The sequence below is a fragment of the Pristiophorus japonicus genome, chromosome 11 (genome assembly GCF_044704955.1).
Source record: "Pristiophorus japonicus isolate sPriJap1 chromosome 11, sPriJap1.hap1, whole genome shotgun sequence".
Classification (NCBI taxonomy): Eukaryota; Metazoa; Chordata; class Chondrichthyes; family Pristiophoridae; genus Pristiophorus; species Pristiophorus japonicus.
Genome location: NC_091987.1, coordinates 157,605,241 through 157,609,548, shown reverse-complemented (window position 1 = coordinate 157,609,548; position 4,308 = coordinate 157,605,241). Strand labels below are relative to the sequence as shown.

Genomic DNA, 4,308 nt, shown 5'->3' with positions numbered 1-4,308 from the left:
ACGAGGATGGCTTGCTTCCATGCCAAAAAAAAGGATGAGTTCACAGGTGTTTCGAAGGAAGTACCCGAACTACTTCCTCAAGTTGAAAGATGCCTGTACGTAGTTTTTTTTTAACGTGTGGTGGCCGTTGCATACAAGACCCCACACGGGCTTGACAAAGTTAGGTTTGGTCCAGTGGCCAGGGTTAACCAAGACAACTGGAAACCTGCTCTGCTGCACGGACCCAGTGCGCACACATAGAAACATAGAAAATAGGTTCAGGAGTAGGCCATTCGACCCTTCGAGCTGGCAACACCATTCGATAAGATCATGGATGATCATTCCCTCAGTGCACCTTTCCTGCTTTCTCTCCATACCCCTTGATCCCTTTAGCCGCAAGGGCCATATCTAACTCTCTCTTGAATATATCCAATGAGCTGGCATCAACAACTCTCTGCGGCAGAAAATTCCACTGGTTAACAACTCTCTGAATGAAGAAGTTTCTCCTCATCTCACTCCTAAATGGCTGACCCTTTATCCTAAGACTGTGTCCCCTGGTTCTGGACTTACCCGTATCTAACCTGTCCCAACCCGTCAGAATCTTGTATGTTCCTATGAGATCCCCTCTCACCCTTCTCAACTCCAATGTATAAAGTCCCAGTTGATCCAGTCTCTCCTCATAGGGCAGTCCAGCCATCCCTGGAATCAGTCTGGTGAACTCCCTCAATAGCAAGAACGTCCTTTCTCACATTCGGAGACCAAAATTGAACACAATGTTCCAGGTGAGGCCTCACCAAGGCCCTGTACAACTGCAGTAAGACCTCCCAGCTCCGATACTCAAATCCCCTAGCTATGAAGGCCAACATTCCATTTGCCTTCTTTGCCGCCTGCTGCACCTGCATGCCAACTTTCAATGACAGATGAACCATGACACCAGGTCTCGTTGCACCGCCCTTTTCCTAATCTGCCAGCATTCAGGGAATATTCTGTCTTCGTGTTTTTCTCCCAAAGTGGAGAAACTCACATTTATCCATATTATACTGCATCTGCCATGCATTTGCCCACTCACCTAACTTGTCCAATTTACCCTGCAGCCTCTGAGCTTCCACTTTACAGCTCACACCGCCACCCAGCTTAGTGTCATCTGCAAACTTGGAGATATCACACTCAATTCTTTCATCCAAATCATTGATGTATATTGGAAAGAGCTGGGCTCCGAGCACTGCGGCACCCGACTAGTCACTGTCTGCCATTCTGAAAATGATTTGTTTATCCAGACTCTCTGCTTCCTGTTTGCCAACAAGTTCTCTATCCACATCAGTAGATTACCCCCAATGCCATGTGCTTTGATTTTGCACACCAATCTCTTGTGCGGGACCTTGTCAAAAGCCTTTTGAAAGTCCAAATACACCACATCCACTGGTTCTCCCTTGTCCACGCTAATAGTTACATCCTCAAAATGTTCCAATAAATTTGTCAAGCATGATTTGCCTTTCATAAATCCTTGCTGACTTGGACCGATCCTGTCGCTGCTTTCCAAATGCGCTGCTATTTCATCGTAAATGGTTGATTCCAACATTTTCCCCACCACCGATGTCAGGCTAACCGGTCTATTGATTACTTGCTTTCTCTCTCCCTCCCTTTTTATATCGCAGTGTGGGCTGGCCCGTGCTACTCCTGTGACGCTGGCCCCAAACTCTCGCTTCACGTGGGCCCCGATCACGTCCCTCCACAATCTCTCGCCGCTCCTTCGCCCCGACGTCGTCGCTCCTGCTGCGTCTGCCCACGTGCCAATCACCGACCTGATCGAAATTAAGTGTGCTAAAATAGCTACATGTGAATTTGAAGAGATTTATGGGTTCCAGTTGATTTAATGCTCAAACTGCACAATTTCTACAAAGTACCAGTGAACAAAGCTAAAGAATGCTGAACGATGTGGGTAACCCAAGTCAACGGATGTCATGCTCAAATAGCGTCATGTTCTGCTCAGACCATACCTTCCGTATTGTGTCCAATTCTGGTCCCCGAGATACAAGGGAGACATTTAAGCCACTGAAATGTGATTTATTGTTGTTACTTTGAACCGGCAGTCTGAAAGATTCTCCCCGCACCCTCGCCCCACCCCCCAGTTGGATTGTCTCTGTATCACAGCACAATTACAAACCTCTCCCTCGCCCGCTGTTGGATTCTCTCTGTAAAACATCACAGTTGCACACCTCTCCCTCACCCACTGTTGGATTCTCTCTGTATTACTTCACAGTTACACACCTCTCTCTCGCCCCCTGTTGGATTCTCTCTGTATCACATCACAGTTACACATCTCTCCCTTGCCCCCTGTTGGATTGTCTCTGTATCACATCACAGTTACACACCTCTTCCTCGCCTCCTGTTGGATTCTCTCTCCTTCATCCTCATAAGCTGTCCCTCGGAATCGAGGAAAACTTGCTTCCACTCCCAGAGTTCTCGGATGGATTCTTAACGTCTCAACGACTCATGCATAAACATTCAAAATGTTCTTTTCACAAAGGGCTGCTACTTTGACATTTTAATAGACCGGTTACTTTTAAAGGTGGTGCAGGTGATACATGACCTTGGAAGTGAAACCTTTCTATGCTCTGATCCAGGGAGAACCACCTTGGGGTTATGGTGGGTTTTTTTTTAATTCGTAGCCAATCGTTCCAATTCTTTGTCAAATCACAAACGCCAGAGGTCACCTTGCACATGCCAAGGATCACTCTGCGCCAATGCTCTTAGTCAAAAGGCCTAGAGCCACTGCACCGTTCCATGGAGGTGGATGGGTCAAGCCACCCCACACACCTCCGTGGAGGTGGATGGGTCAATCCACCCCACCCACCTCCTGTTTCCAAAAAAGCAAGCATATACCTTCCTGATCAGGGAGAAACCACCCAGAGGTCATGGGGGCTGGTCAGGGCAGTTACGCATGATCTTAGCCAAAAAGCCGAGAAGCGATATTAATCATGGTTACTACCCTACCAGGTAAGTATGGCTTATTTTCGCACATACTGCCACCCGACCTCATCCGCTGCCTCTTAAAGTCTCAGGTATTCAACTATAAAAATCACAATGTCCCTTTTTACAAAGTACTGCTGCTTTGACTTGTCCATTCTGCTAAAATATTGCAATGTACAATGAAAAAGCATTTGTGAAAACACTGCAGGAACACAGACGATCCCGTCCTTATTTGCATATTGCCCTTAAAAGGAAATCAAAGTCCCTTCTGTAACATGCCTTCAGGCCAGGGAAAGTTTTCCGCAATTAACTTGCGATGTACATTTATTGCATGTGAAGTAAATTTTTGTCAAATCTTCATATGAAAAATAATTCAGAATCTGACGTGTTTGAAACAGCAATGTTCAAGTTTTGCACAGGGAAATAGCAAGAGGGAGTTGTGAGCTTGTGGGCGGGAGTCTTCGTCCCAACAACAACAACAACTTGCATTTCTATAGCGCCTTTAACGCAGTGAAACGTCCCAATTCTTTTAGAGATAAAATAAAACATTCAAATCAAGTACCGGCCACTCCAAACATTTTCCAATGCCCTTTTTATGTTTTTTTTTGTTTTTTTTGTATTTTTGTAGTTTTTTTGGGGGGCATTAAAATCGTGAATTTTCCAAGTGCCCCCTATAAAAGGGGAAGGGTCACTAAAACCGGCAATTAAAACAAATTAAACTGTAAAATAAATAAAGTCAAATTAAAATTTGGTTGTCGGGGTTTATAATGCACTCCAGTCCCTCCGGTGCCCACCTCTCGCTGAAGGCCGCGAGCGTACCGGTGGACACCGCATGCTCCATCTCCAAGGACACCCTGGCGCAGATCTACACGCAGAAGAGAGGCAGGCAGTCAGGCTGAACGACTCCCTCGACCGACTGCTGCCTGGACCAGCTGATGGCACCCTTGGCCATGCCCAGGAGCAGCCCTACGAGGAGACTCTCGGACCTACCCGCTCCCCTCCGCACAGGGTGTCCAAAGATCAGGAATGTGGGACTGAAGTGCAACCAGAATTTCAGGAGCAGCCCCTTTAAATATTGGAACAGGGGCTGCAACCTTGTACATTTGATAAAAACGTGGAACATGGACTCTTCTAGACCGCAGAAATTGCAGGCGGCCTGGGAGCCCGTGAACCGGCTTAAAAATTTGTTGCACGGCACTGCTACGTGCACCACCCTCCAGGCCAAGTCCCCGATAAATAATGGCAGGACTCCCGCGTAGAGTGCCCTCCATCGGGGACCCCCGCCTCCTCCGGACGGCAAGATGGTACACCATGGCGTGTCCGTAAAATTTTCCGCAGCGAATTAATTGACCGCAGCAG

General features: G+C 47.2%; 1 non-coding gene across 1 annotated transcript; it reads right to left on the bottom strand.

The window, feature by feature from the left end:
* Positions 1–2,758: 2,758 nt before the first annotated feature.
* Positions 2,759–2,950, bottom strand: LOC139276549 (U2 spliceosomal RNA). Its single transcript, XR_011595945.1, has one exon. It is a non-coding gene; the product is annotated as a U2 spliceosomal RNA (small nuclear RNA).
* Between the last annotated feature and the right edge of the window lie 1,358 nt (positions 2,951–4,308).